At 37.6% G+C, this 15,804-nt stretch overlaps 1 protein-coding gene and 1 pseudogene across 1 annotated transcript in view; one reads left to right on the top strand and one right to left on the bottom strand.

Moving 5' to 3' along the window:
• The window catches only part of Kctd8 (potassium channel tetramerization domain containing 8), a 240,692-nt gene that overhangs the window by 8,089 nt on the left and 216,799 nt on the right, over positions 1–15,804 (top strand).
• Rpl7-ps23 (ribosomal protein L7, pseudogene 23) lies at positions 1,465–2,286 on the bottom strand (annotated as a pseudogene).

A 15,804-nucleotide genomic window follows, 5' to 3' on the forward strand; every position in this document is an offset into this window, starting at 1 on the left:
AGAAGAGACAATTTCTATCCATGAGTTAAAGCTGTAGACCCTGTGCAAATTTCTAATACTGTACAAATGTATCGTTTGCATTTCAACAATAAAAACCATGAAATATTCTGTACTGATCTGTGTTACTTGCAAATATATTTCCTACTCATTGGCTTCTTACCATACCTCTAGTCTCATAGTTAGGAAACATGGAGTAAATCCTTATTATACCTGGAGTGTCTTCACTTCTCTCTCCTTTCACCGTGCAGTAATTGTAGATCCAAAATTGATTTTCTTGTGTGTGCACTCATCTCTTCTTATGTTGGTTTTCCCCAACAGTTTTCCTTCTTACTTGTGAGTTTTTATTGTTACAGGTTTGTGTTCTTAATCCTCAGCATTATGGACAACACCAGTGTTTAAGGATTTAATAAATGTCCAGTGTCTGAATGACTGTGTAGATTAGAGAACCGACGAGAGATGTTAGAGATTCCATTAAGATAGTCACCAAGTTTGGGATTTAGTTTCCTTTCAGTTTAAAGTACACTCACTGAGCATCTCGCAAGATATATCTGTCTACACACACACACACACACACACACACACACACACAAACACATTTGGACAAGACAGAAACCTTGCCTTTAAAATGATCATATAAAACTTTACGTTGGTGTGAATTATGTTACAGTGGTGATACCTGGTATTATTATCCAGGGGAAGTGATAATTTCATGAATACTGTGATGTACTATGATTACATAGAACTATAAAGAACGAAAATAAATAAAATATTCACTGTGGAACAGACCAAAAGGATCTTGTGTATTAAATTGTTAGAATTGTAAACACAAGGGTGTTAGCTATGATTCTATTACTGCAGTAGAAAGCACAACCAAACTAACCTTTAGAAGGAAGGGTTTCTTCTCTTGTTTATGGTTCTGCAAGGATAGAAAGATGTCACTGGCAGAAAGCCTGTCACCAAGCAGCTGGCCTGGCTACTGGTCAGAGCTGAGGGCTTACACCCTGACCCTCAAGGAGGAAGCAGTGACTGAACTGGCACCAACCTGTGGCTCAAAGGCTGACCAAGTGGCTTACTTCTTCCAGTGGGGTCACAACTCCAAGTCTGTGCTATTGGCCCCCCGACTGGGGACCAAGCGCTGAAGCACCTGAACTTACGGTGGGCGTTATCATCCAAAGACCCACACAGGGATGCACACATGCTTCTGTATATACAAAACGTTTGTGAACAAAAGCATAAGGAGTGGAATATTAGATTTGGTGCAAGGTTAGAAAGCATGTGTTGCTCTTGCAGAGAACATCGGACCCAGCACCCATATGATGCCTTATAGCAATCTGTACTTCATTTGTAGATGATTCAGTGACCTTTTAGCTTCCACAGGTACCTGGCACCGCATATAACATAAACACACACACATTTTCTTTTTCAATTTGCCGAGCTGTGACTGTTTATTAACCGGCCAGATTATAAAAATACCACGGACAATACCTTAGTTCATCGTCTAATAAGCCTGTTTATCTGGTCTTCCTGTTGCCAGCATCTCCACCTTCAACAAAGTGAGTTGTCTCTTTCTTCATGCCACCTCGTGGGGAAGATAATTTGAAGGGCCATAGGAAGTTATTTGCTTCCTTGAAGCGTTTCCCAGCTGTATAGATCTCATGAATTAGATCCTCCATGCAGATGATGCCAAATTTACCAAGAGATCGAGCAATCAAGGAGTTATCTGTCAAGGCAATGCGCTTTTTATTGACTTTGCCATAGCCTCGCTTGTAGATGATCTCATTTACTGACTTCAGGCTGGGGTACCCCCATGCAATGTACAATCCTCAGCATGTTCACTGAAGCCTTGTTGAGAGTAACAAAGGTGCCATTGGAGATCTGCCGAAGACGAAGCAGCTGCAACACCATGTGCACCTTTGGGCTTACTCCATTGATACCTCGGATTCTGATGACGAAGGCCAGTTTTGGTTCTGCGGGCTCACAGACGTTCCCAGCTTTCCTTGCGGTCCTCGCCATGCGAATCTCAGTCCGGTCCATCTGTCTGTACTCCTTGTGATAGTGCTTTGCCTTCTCACAGATGAGCTTCCTCCTTGCATTTCCGCAGTGTCTTCCTCAGGCGCTTCACCTTCAGCTCTGTGAAATTCCTTCGCTTTTTCTTAAGGGTTTCTGGCACAGCAGGAACCTTTTCTTCCTAAAGGTTCCTGGCACAGCGGCAACCTTCTTTTTCTCCTCTGGTACAGCCTCCGCGGTTCCAGCCGGGAAAAAAAGAGGAAGCAAACACACACACATTTGTGCTAAGCACTAACACAATAAAATAAATTACTAAAAAATTCAGTTTTGGTATAAATTATAATCATAAAATATGTATCTATGTTTATCCTACTAATGAATGCATGAAGCTAAACAACACTACATGCCAGTGAACTCAGGTTTAAAAGGCACTTATCAGGTACTATTGTTTAGTGATAAATATAACATCATCAATTTTGCCCATACCTATTGACTTTGTTTTGGAAGAGTTAACAACAAGAAATAAATGACAATAATTGTACTCATTTTGAGGCCTCTGATAGGATGCTCAATCGTTTTATGCTAAGTCACTAGTTAACACTTTGTCAGTACTTAACTAGAATGATATTCCTAACACATTGTAACTGTTTATCTAATGATGGGTTCTTCTATGACAAAACAAAGAAATAAGACACAAAAGATACAAGAAATAAAATGTTGATTCAGAAACCAGAACAGTATGAGATTTTACCACTTACTCGTGTCACTTCAACATTTTCACTGTTTATAGTAACAAACTTTGACTATGGTATTTATATCACATTGCTTTGACATCCATTGATAATTGCATATTTTATAATTCACAGGACAAGATAATCAGTCAGAAGCAATGCTGGAAACTGTTGGCCATTAGAAGTAAATAATTAACACCATGAGTGATTTAATATTTCATAGATTCTCTGAAATCTACTGGCTCTGGTTTGTGGATATTGGAAAAACAATTTATTTTCCTTCCTGAAGGGAATGTGAGGGAAACAGAAGTATCTACTTTATAGGTTTGTTATAATGGCTAAAAGAAGTAATCTATATAAAACACATAATCATATTAGACATAAACAAAATGCTCAATAAGTATTAACTATAGCCCAAATACATAGTCATTCTTTTGCATCAGAAAAGTGTTCAATAACATAATTGCTTTTGAAGAAGATGGAAAGCAATTGTTACACAAAACAGCCTAGGAAGGTTCTGTTATCATGAATGAGTTTTAATTTTAAACTACTTACCTACTATTTACAACATGATTTTAGTGTATCGCTAAGACAACTTTATCCTAGTGGACTATTGAACCTGAGAAAAATGTATTCTTGCATGTCTACTTGCTGGAATTGGTCAATTTTGATATAGTTATTAAAAGCACTAGTTTGAGCTGGAGAGACCGCTCAGCCTTTAAAGGCTGTGGCTCACAAAGAAATATAAGAACACCGGTTTTCAAGAAAATTGCCTCAACCTATGAAGTGTATTCAAGTGAAGCACATCTTCCACGAGTTCCTTTATTTACGTTTTTGTTGGACGTTTTCCGCTTCAGTTGTCAACAGTTTTATGCAAGAGACACTTGGACTCAAACGCTGCCCAGGGTTCGGGCATTTGGCCAAAATTTAAGACAGCATTTTAGTTCAAGTCCACATATTTCCAATTCTAGGAGAGTGGTTAGCTGTGAGCTCAATCAGGTCCTATTGAAACTCTAACACGCTCTGAATAGATGCCTTCTGGTTGCTGAAATCCAGGTATTTGAAGAAAGCAGGAAAAAGTTGTCAGTCTTTCAGGGTAATTCGCTAAGTCTATGACCTCGTTTCTTCCAGTTGGTGGAGGTTGCAGATAGCACTTTGCTTTGCAGGTGGAGGATAAAGATTCAGGAATTCAATTCCACAGCAACCCAGTTTTGATAAGGGAGTGGCTTCCATGGCAACGTACAGTGAATGGTGGAAGAAAATCAAATGCGGTTGTGAATTATTGGTGTCATCTCTATATCAGCTTGGGAGTGGAAGAGTCTTTCATGTCGATTATAATTTGTAATAAGAGGAAAAAGTAACAGAATCTTTGGATTTATAATGTTAATTTTTTATCGGTATACAGATGTCTGATGTGTTCCTTTATTTTTATATATTTCAGTTCTTAGAGGAAACAATAGTAGGAACGGATCTTGTTTTTCTTTTTCTTACCCATATAGACTGTTGAAAATAATTTATGCCAGGTAATTTGCATTGAAAAATGATAGGGTGTGTCTTCCTCTTTTGATAGATCCAACTGTCATTTCTTAAAGAAAATGGGTAGAATATATTATTACTACCAAAACATTTTTGAAGTGTTATAGGCTTTCATGAACTACTCATTTAATGGCTTGAAAATTTAGAATGTAAAAATTATAAAACTAGGAGAAATTAAGGAAACTGGTTTTAAGCTATTGAATCTTACCTAATGTTTAGTCCTCTTATTCCATTAAGGCATTCATCACCAGCATTATATTATTACAGATGCTGAAAGAATAATAGTAAATATAAGTGAAGGGATTTCCTATCCTCTATACAAAGGCCCTGACATATGGGTCTATATCACTTGCCTGTCTTATCTTTAGGGCACCTGCCATGTGCCTGACACACTGACTATTTTAGTTTCTTCTGTATTGTGGTGACAGATCACCATAACCCAGCAACTTATAAAAGAAAACATTTGAGTGGGCTCACAGTTCTAAAGGGTTAGGCAGGCAGGTATGCAAGGCACTGGCACACTAAATGAGAGTTTAAATCCTTGCTTAGCACAGAGGAGGAAGAGGAAGAGGAGGAGGTGTAAGAGGAGGAGGAGGAGGAGTAAGAGGAGGAGGAGGAGGAGGAGGAGGGGGAAGGAGTGAAAGATAGAGATAGATGGAGAGAGTTAGTTTTAAAATCTCAAAGTCTCTTCCCAGTGACACATCTCCCACAAGGCCACACTTCCTAGTCCTTTCCAAACAGTTCAAGTAACTGAGAACCAAGTATTTATATATGAACCCATGAAGGTCACTGTAATTCAAACCACCCCAATGAATAACCACGCATTTAACAAATAGGATGGTATGTTTAAAGATTTAGCTCCTGGCTGAAGACTGAGTTTATCATTTATTAATTTTTGGACACAAGATTGTATGTGTCCGTGTGTGTGTGTGTGTGTGTGTGTGTGTGTGTGTGTGTGTGTGTGCGCGTGCATGCTTATGTGTGTGTGTGTATGTGTGTATAGCACACACACATATACATGTCTACATGTATGTGTGCATGCATGTTTTGGTCAAGTATCAAGGTAACTCATTGCATGTAGACCACTACAAAGACGCCTGTTGAAGAATGACTAAACAATGGCCAGTTTATGTTCTCACAACCGGCATACAAAAATTTAGAGAAAAATTAAGGATTTTTTTCCCCTAGTGATGGTCTTTCTGGTCTCTGAATTATATCTGAATTCCTTACTGAGAAACTTTACAATTCACAAAAGTAAAATCTATTAAAGAGTCTAGATTTTTGGCATCACTGTAGCTGACACTGTCTCTTACTCAGAAACAAATTCTAATGTCAAATTAAGGTTTTTCCTAGTTATCTCGGACAAATACCTTATAATTAAGATGAAATTAGAATCCGCAGGGTATTACAGTTAGCCTTTTCCCCTCCATTTCAATCAGTACATCTGCTGAGTCACATTATCCGGCTTCATGAGAGCGGCCATAGGTCTTTGCCATCTAACAGAAGAAAGCCTTGTTATAGTTATTAATGCTGTTGACAAGTGGACTCAAGAGTAAATATGCCTGAAAGCCTAGGATTAAAGTTTTCACAGCTTAGTTTATCTGTTCCTTTTTCCCCTCCTGCTAGTTTGATGAAAATATCAGTCTAATAGGTGCTACAGCCATTATGATGTTTAGTTTTTTCATGCTGTATGAGAATTTTCAGATTGTAAAGTAAACAGTTCTTTCAAGCTGTCTGGATTATAGCTGCTGCTCCCAAGCTACATTTATTATTATAATACTTTGGTCCTTAACGCTCATACTTGTGAAGCTTACTAATATTCAGAGTTTGCTAAACATAAAAAGAGAAAAGATTTACCTACCATTTCAGCACAGCCACTATACCCCTGGGACTAACAGAAGCATTCTTTTGGCACACTGCATATGTTGTTTTATGGTTTGAACCATAGTTTCTCCAGAAGAGATGGCCGAGCCCTAATTGCGTGCTCTGCTTGTTCTGTACCTTGCCTTGTAGTTGCCTTGATAGGGCTCCAGGTAAAATGAGGTCACTCTGATGGGCTCTCGGGTATCTTTGCTGTCATTAAAGGGGAATTTTGAATAGAGATTGAAGATGATTATATAAACACAGGAAGAATGACGAAGGGAGAGATATCTGTCAGGCATTTACAAACCAGAAATGCCAATACTGATTGACAAGCATCAGAACTAGGAAAGAAGCAAGGGATGAATATTTCCTTATGGTTTCCAGGATGATCCAAAAATGCTAACAATGCAGTTACAGACTTCAACATTGAGAACTGAGGATTTACATTATTTGATTTAATTATTATTATATTATTCAATTACAATTCAATTAAATCATTAATTTAAGAGGTTTCATTACATCAACCTAAATAAATGACTACAGTGGTTTCAAGATGTTTATCTGATTAAAATCTTACCTCAAAAAATCTGGAAAAAGTAATGTTTTTCAAATTTTCTATATTCAATGACCAGTTACATATAATAGATTCCATTCTAGGTGACTAAAGCTGGAAAGGATACTTTAGAGTAACATATTACACTAGTTGTGATACAGTACACTAGTTAGGAAGACTGTACATTTAAAATAGAGCTGTGTAGTCAGGGGATGCTTGTCAAAGATTCCAGAGTCCAGAACCTCCTGGTCACCTGTTGTAGCTACTCACACATCCTGTGCCTAATGCAATTCATTCAAAATAAGATCCTCAATATAGTTCCTGGCTCCCACTATGGCTCATCTTGATTCATGTGCATAACCCTGGACACAAGAAAATATGTGAAGTAGATCTGTTAAGCCCAGACAATACCAGTGTAACCTCATGCTGCATGGTGCTCATTGTATGAGACGTTCTCAAGTCTACAAATATTTTCACTTTCTATACCATTTAGTCTTTATCCCTTCATTGTATACAAACAATTATAACACACACACACACACACACACACACACACACACACACACGTGGGTATGTGTGTCTATGTGAAATAACTATTCTCATATATTTCATAAAGATCTTCATTTTCAAATATATGCTTGAAAACATGAATGTGCATTTAGTTTTCTTTCTTACACTGGTAGTTTGTTTTTGTTTTCACTCACATTGTGTGTTCTTCATTTTTCTGTACCCATCAAAGAGATTGTTTTAACTGGCGCATATTAGAGCATCATCTGTATTTGGTCTGGGTCATGCATGATGACCCATGCATGATGATGGTCATTTGGGATCATCTGGCTGTATGTCTGTGATGGGGTTGCCTGGCTTCCGGTTGTGTAGAGATGTCATTTGTCTAAATGCTACTAGGGAGCTTTGTAAAGGGTGCACGAGCCCTCAGGAATCCAAGTAGTAGAAGCAGAAAATTGATTCTATTCAGTTGTTCTCTTACATCAAGAATGACTTGGCATGTACATGGTCATGTGTGTGCACTCCCCCCACCCTCAAGACTAAATAATTCAATACATTAGTTACTTTAATATTGCTCGGACAAAATACCATGAATAAGGTGACTTGTAGAAGGCGAGGGTAGGAGTGGGTGGGTGGGGTTGCTATTTGGCTCTTGTGGTTCCCAAGAGATGAGTCCCTCACCATTACAGAGGAGAAGCTTATGGCAGTAAGTACCTGGCATAGTGGCAGAAAACAGCTCAGAACTCACATCCTTTAACTGCAAACCAGAAGCAGAGAGAGTCAACTTGAGATAGGGAGGCTTTAAACACTCAAGCCCACTTCCAGTGACACACTTCCTCCATCAAGGTGAATCTGAGTGGTCTCAAATAGTGTCCTCTGGTGACCAAGTATTAAAATGCCAAGTGGAGGCATTGCCCTTTAAACTACCACATTCATAAAATAACACAAATAAGTAAAAATACATAAATAAATAGAACAAAAGCCCCAACAGCAGCAATAGTAACACCTTTACATGTTCCTGCTTCCAACCATGAACTGGACTGTCTTTATGCAATTACTTGCCCCAAGTTTCATCTGCTTGCTTTTATCTTCCTGCCAAGTTCAGAATGATATCATGTGAGGTTTCCCGTAGAACAGTCATCAGTGACTTCTGCTAACAGGTCTCATGTCTCCAATGCATTCATTAAGCATTGTCAAATAGTCTGGTTGACTTTAGTGACAGCTTCTTCTGTTCTGAGAATGGGCAAATGGAAACAGTAACCACAGATCTACACAGTAAACACTGCTTTACAGACAGGACAAACGCTCTTTCCTGCATAACAGTGAATTTCTTGTTAAACCAATGTCATAGTGCTTGACTCTTGCATCGAATACCCCCTCCCCCTTGTCTATTGCTTTATGTGATTCTTTTAGCTGTCTTTAGGGAAATTCTTTCCTGTTAACTGTCCTCTTCGGCAGTCACCTCTGAGGCACATTGGGCAGCATGGCCTCTTTAGAGCCACACAGATTTCACAGCTCACTTCATGTGTTTGTAGGTCATAGGCTTTTGAATTGCTTTAAGGGATAAAAAGCCCTTGCTGTTCAAAGCCAGTCTTTAACTTGCTTTTGCAAAACATTAATTCCTGAAAACACTTGGAGCTCTCCTGGACAGTTTTGAGAGCAAATTAGCCAGAAGCATCTTAATGATTATTTTAGAGGTGAAGACTCCTTTATGCCCTCTGCTAGTCAGTTATTTCTCACGTTAATGGAATGGCTTAGGAGAAGGTGCCAGCTATGTCCTCAGGGCCATGGCCTTTGTGGGAAGGAGCATCAGTCACGGTGCCTGCTAAGATTGCATTTTTGTAGGTTCCTTAGTCTTCACTGCTGCCACTGCTTTGTTAAAATCATACAATGCAAATTATAAACAAGCAAAAACTCAGAAGTTTACAAAGCTTTCCACAAATTATCAAATCATAATCCCATCATGGCCTTGCATTCCTGATATGTTAAAGCAATCAGAGAATAATGCTATTTTGCTCTGACATACTTAAACATGCAAGTCACCAGTATTTTAGAATGTCTGGCCAGACATTTTATAGGTGGTTAGCATATTGAATAGTGTGCAATGTCTGATTGTCCCAATTTTAATGCTACTGATATTAATTAGTGGATATGAATGATCTGTTTCTTCCTAGTATCTATGTTAATTTTTTTAAAGATTTATTTATTTTAGTTATATAAGCACACTGTTGCTGTCTTCAGGCACACCAGAAGAGGGCATCAGATCCCATTATAGATGGTTGTGAGCCACCATGTGGTTGCTGGGAATTGAACTCAGGACCTCTGGAAGAGCAACCAGTGCTCTTAACCACTGAGCCATCTTTCCAGCTCCCTAAGTTATTTTTTAATGATCAAAATTGTCTCATTTAAAAGTTATATTGGGTCTACAAAAGTGTGGGTTATCATGTTCTATTGGCTGAAGTTTTATAATGAAGATTTTTTTTATAATGAAGTTCCTAAAATGTAGTTTCTAGAGGAGACACAGAATAAGAGTCAGAAGCTTATTTGTCTTTATTTCTCATCTAATTGCCGGATAACTGGTCACAGGTACGATCTCGTCTCTCCAGAGTCGAGGAATTTAGAGTCAGCCATCTAGATGTTTCTCAACTCATTCCTGGATCTCACACACTGTATTGTATCTGACTTGAATTTGAGAACATCCAAACGACAACAACTGTATTGAATTACTTACAACTTCATTCATATTAATGCATGTCATGATTCTGCAAATGCAACTTTATATAGTTTTCTGACGGTATTTAATCAGACTGTGCTGCCAAAAATTAAAATTTCAGCTCTTACTTCAGACTCGATAATCGATCGTTTATTCTAGAGCCAAGTATTAGTGATCATGGCCTGGGAACACAGATTTGGGTTGAGTCAAGTTCCAGGTTCCAATGCTGTAGTTACCATAAGGCTTTATAGTAATAAACATTGTATTAGCAATACAATTAGCTGACACACAGAGGGGCAGCATAAGGCTGCTAAAGGATGAGGATTGCCCAAGATAACTTGGTTCTGCACTTGCCACAGTCCAACCTCTCCATGTTATAGAAATCCTGGTCACTCAGCCTTTGTGTTTGCAGCTTCCTTCCAGGAACTCCCATTCAAAGAGCTGTGAATATAGTGGGAATGGGACTAGTGATTTGGTTCTTATTACCACAAAGTTTCCTATTTGCAGATTATCATTGTGCAAAAGGTACAGGAAGCACAATCCCAGTTTGAGTAACAACAACAACAGCAGTAACAGCAGCAGTAACAACAACAACAACAACAGCAGCAGCAGTAACGACATGCCTGAGGAATATTTATTTTATGGAAAAAGCACAAGCTCAATGTAGACATAGTGTAAAGGATAATTAAGGACCCCTTGAGTTGTTGACAATCACAGTGTAGTTCCATTAATGTTCCTTAGGATTCTAGCAATGCTTACAAAAACTTTGAAGATCTTGGTTTATGTTTTGTCTTTATCACTCTCTTTGTACTGGTTTCATGAAAATCAGATGAACAATTTTAGATTCTCTCCCCATTTTCCACATCAAAAAAGATCTGAGCATAGAAAAGATAACCCTTGTCAGTTTTGTTTAGCATCTCTGGTGCACTGTACCATACCAATTGAACAGACAAACAAAAATCTTAAATTGCTTTGGGAGAAATACAAGCAAGAGGGGCTATGAAAAACATTCCAGTGTCTTGTTAATATAATTAATGTTCATAAAATTATATTCTCATTGCTTACCAGTGAATAACTTTTGCCCAGCATTTTTTATAACCTTAACTCAGTTAAGTACCATATAGAGAGGGTAGATAATGTAAATGGTCAGTGTAATATTTTCCCATTATTAAGACAACACAAAATTATTAAGTCAGAAGCAAATATTTAAGATAACCATGTTAAGGAAATATGGTCTACATCAGCACTGGCCAGCTTTTGCTGTAAAGTCTTATACATATCAGACATTCAGTGGTATTTCTTGATTGAAGTAATGAGGATTGGTTCTATTGGCCAGATTTTAAATAAATCTAAATCTTGTTTCTCTTGTTAGATCTACTCTGAAACCTGAAACCACAGTGCATATTCTGCAAAGCCTCAAGTCGGGTTTCCTACTCAATTGTCACTTGTGTCATAGGAGAATAGAGACATCTACTAACTATGTTTCAGGAGGAGAGTTCTGCAGCAAACCTGGACTCCATTATCACATAAATCTTCCACTGCTAATAACTTTATAACTAGGTATTTCTATTTTTGAAAAGCTTAGATTTCTGTATTAAAACGTTATCGGATACAATCATATTATTTCAGGGTGTTGCCCTGAAAGCTTTTAACAATGTGACAGATAGAAAACACTTTGCATAGGACTCAAGTCAAGTACGAGTCACATTAAAATGAACAATTTATGTATTTATTTATAAAACATTATGCCAAAACAGAGAAGGAACTCATTGCCTGGGCTGGATGGAATGTTCCTGGGGAGAATGTGAGAAAACTGATGCTGCAAACCGTTGGCAGCATTGTGCACATGCGCGAGAGAGACTGCACAAGCTAGTTCACAAACACATGGCTGGTCTGAGGAAATAGTTTTATTATGATCAGTATCAGAGAATGTGTTAGGGGATGGGGAATTCTGGAAATATATAGAGAGGCAAGAAGGCACAGCACATTAGATATTCATCATGTGTTTTTAACCTGAACATGATGCGTTCCAATGTACATTTGCCAGTCGTAATTATGCAAGCACTGTAACACTGAACCATAGAAACTCAATTTGGTTAGCTAGTTGGGAGCTATTGGAAGGGTTCAGGCTAGAGATGAACTAAGCCAAAATATATCTGTGACAACAAGGGGTGGGAGATAAATTCTCTAAAGGCCATGCACTCAAAGTGTTCTAGGGAGGAAGGAATTGAAGCATCAGGAAGTTTGCCTGTGATTCATTCACTCAGTTTCCTAGGAGCTGCCTTGAAGAAAGGAGACAGATGATCATTTCTAATCTCCTTGTCAAGTGCTGGCCAAGTAAAAGATGAATATTTCTCACAGGAAGAGACCTCATCACATGAAGGTCTTTGCCAGATGACCCTGGCTGAAGTGTGACATACTGTAAATAAGAATCTAGGTACAGAATCTATGATGTAGAACTTAGAGGATACCATATCACCTATTCATCTTCTGGGTATACGAATTGTAGAAGTTTTCAAGATCACACACTGTTTTATGTGTGAGGGATCCACAAAATTTCTTATTATTTTCCACAGATTCCTCATCGAAAACTGTGAGTCAGGTATTGAATGTCCAATGATGGACAGAAGAAAATACAAGGAAGTCATTCGGGATGGTCCAGACAGCTCTTGTTTCAGCTCAGCCTCCGTATTTTCTGAGACTGTACCTCACATTGCACCATTCTCCTTAGAGATCACTATGCAACCCAAGCTGTCCTCAAACTTATGTGAATCTTTCTGTTCTTAGTCTTTATAACTCTGGGACACCAGGCTTCCATTGCTTGAAGTCATTTAGGAAACTTGCTCCTCTGATTTCTGATTTGTGAGATTTTGATCCAATCGTGGATGTTATCACAAACTTTATGGGTTTGAAGAGAAGAGGGCAGGAAAGAGACCTCAAGGACTACTGTATCACTGGGGAGACAGCTTAGCAATCAAGAGGACTGTTTGCTCTTCCAGAGGTCCCAGGTTCAGTTTCCAGCAACAACATGATGGCTAACAATGATCTTTAACGGGATCTGAAGCCCTCTTTAAGCACACAGGTGTACATGCAGATAGAAGACTCATACACATAAAACAAACAACAAATAATAAAGACCTATAGTAGAATTAGAATCGTGTATTTTAGAGGGAGAAACAATGAATGAAGGTGCCTTTTTGCCCTACTTAGGAAGATTAGCAGGTCACTTTTAGATATTGCATTTGCAGTTGTTGTTCAGGTTATAGGTAGGTATGCAGATTCTGAGGGTTATGACTCACCACTGAGTTTTGGGAGGCACAGATTGTGGGTGTGGAAGAACCAGGGAAAGGGGATGGTCAATAGATATTAGAAGAATCAGAAGAGAGGAATGAATATGAAAATAATGGGGGGGTTAATCATAAATATTAAACATTTCACCAGTGTAGGTGAAGTAGAGAGACAGTTATAGATTAAGCCAAAAGCAGCAAATAGATTTACCAATTAGGAGCTTATTAGTGACTTTTAGAGATAAATGAAAGGAAATTAAAAATTTGATGTACTAAATTGTATTACAGGAGGATAGTCTCTGATGTAGCTACAGCAGCAGAGGGAGTACAATATTAGACTATTCTCATCTGTGAATTCTTAGTACACATATTAGAAAGAATAAGTGCAGGCTGGCCGAAATGCTAATGTGAAGAGTTGATGGGACTAGCTGCTTCTTTTAGGGTTGGTAAAGGAATTGGTAGAGCTGTCCAAATTGAAAATGTCCAAAGTAGGGTCACTTGGGAAGTTAATTTTAAATGAGTATTTGTTCTCTACTGAATTCAAGTCTCTGTGGGATATTGCTTTGGAAATTATTTAGGTAATTTTCTGGATTATTGTTTAAGAATGTAGTCACTATAGTCAAGCATATTCCCTGAAAAATATGGTTTTGATGAAATACTAAATAAAAAGGGCAGATATTTGTGTATACAGTATGCTCTTAACTACACTTAGAAGCTGAGATAGCCTTTCTGTATTAAGGGGAGACAGATTTGATTCCATCATTATCATTATTATTGTCATAATCATAATTTAAATTACTCTGTAGAATTAGCATATTTATGTGGAAAAACATGCTTGCAAATACTAGAGAAAAGACTATATCACTTTCTTATGTTGTCTCCAATTAGTTTTGAATGTTACTAGTCTTAGTGAAATGGGTAACTTCCTCCTTTTGTTTCACTTGAGGTAAGAATTATCCTTTCATTCATAGTTTGGTTAAAGATAACTAAATTTGATCAGACCAGATAATTTAGGGTAGGAAGAGCCTCGTACATTTCTTTATTATTTATAAATCCTACTAACATTTATATTTTTTGTTACTACTTTGACATTTTTTTCACAAATACGTGTTTTTGTTTAGGTCTTCAAATTTGGTGGCTTAGAATATTAGTCCTTTTAACTTCATAGCTATTTCTCGCCTCAATGTTCTATTTCTTATTACCTTCTCTCTGTCTTGTTCTCTCTGTCTCTCCTCTATTCTCTACTCCTCTCTCTACTTTTCTGCTTCCATTTCTCAATAACTCTTTTCTATTTTGTTCTTGTACCGTCTTCTTTGCTCTCAATTTTATTCCCACTTAAGAAGACAAGTTTTTAAAAACTCTGTTGGTGACATTAAGACTCTAAATCACTTTCTTTTCTGTTGTATTTATTCTCCATTGATCCATTGCTAACATTTTTATTTAATTTTACTTGCAATTTCTCTAGCTTTGCTCTTCTCTTCCTTTATCGTTTCCAATGTTTGAGGATAGACTCTTTAAAAAATCAAAACAAAGCATCAGACTTTTCTCAGTACACTAAATAAATTTACTTATAAATGATACATTTTAATAAAGTTCTTCCTATTCTTCACCTACAATTATAGGAGGAATAAATTTAAAGTTAACTTTGGATGGCAAAGGGACTCTAGTCAATGATGAAATACTAACCATTAAATATGTAAGGAGAGTAGATATTTTCTAGAGAAGTTATTACCACAAAAATGATAACTTTGCAATATAGTATACTTAGAGTTGTAGCCAATCCATAAGGTATAAATGTATACTTTTACATGCAGTACTGTTCACAATAAAACATTTGATGTCATACAAATAAACCATATTTTAAAGATGAATTTACTTTTATCGGTGTGTGTGTGTGTGTGTGTGTGTGTGTGTACACATGTGAGCCCTCGCTACATGTGTGTTCAGGTCCATGAGGCCCAGGAAGGGCATTGGATCACCTGTATCTGGAATAACATGTAGTAGTCAATTGCTTCTTGTGGTTTCTGAAAATGAATGTTAGGCTTTTTAGAAAAGCAGTGAGTACTCTTAACCATCAAGGACTTCTTCATCCTCATATAAAAATAGTATTCTATAAGAATTAAAGCATTTAAAATGTAAATTAAAAAAAGAATTCAATTACTCATACATTTAAAAACAGTGTGTGCGTTGAGGGAAGGACTTGTACCACTGAGTTCACATGGGAGTCAAACAACGGCTTGTGGGGGTTTCTCCATGACATGCACCAGGCCGATGAAACTTGGGTAGGCAGGGCAAGTATCAACCATCTTTACTCATTAAGTCAAATCACGGGCTATACTTCATATATTCTGACATTTGTTACTCATTTTAAATTTTCACAATGTTTTTCATTTTAGTTTGTCATTATTTTGATTTTTGGTGAGTAGTTTGTAAAATTCCTCTTTTGTTTTTATGGCTACCTCTTGCTTCTGTTGGGCAACTTTGTTTGATAGATGTACTGTCACTTTTTGGTCCTATTTTTCACATGATGTGGAACAATTACCCTACTAAGACAATGCCTAGAAGAGGCAATAATATGATCTGTCCCTAGATTCCCCTGAGGTGCTG

Source organism: Rattus norvegicus, chromosome 14 (assembly GCF_021556685.1).
Source record: "Rattus norvegicus strain SHRSP/BbbUtx chromosome 14, alternate assembly SHRSP_T2T, whole genome shotgun sequence".
Taxonomy (NCBI): domain Eukaryota; kingdom Metazoa; phylum Chordata; class Mammalia; order Rodentia; family Muridae; genus Rattus; species Rattus norvegicus.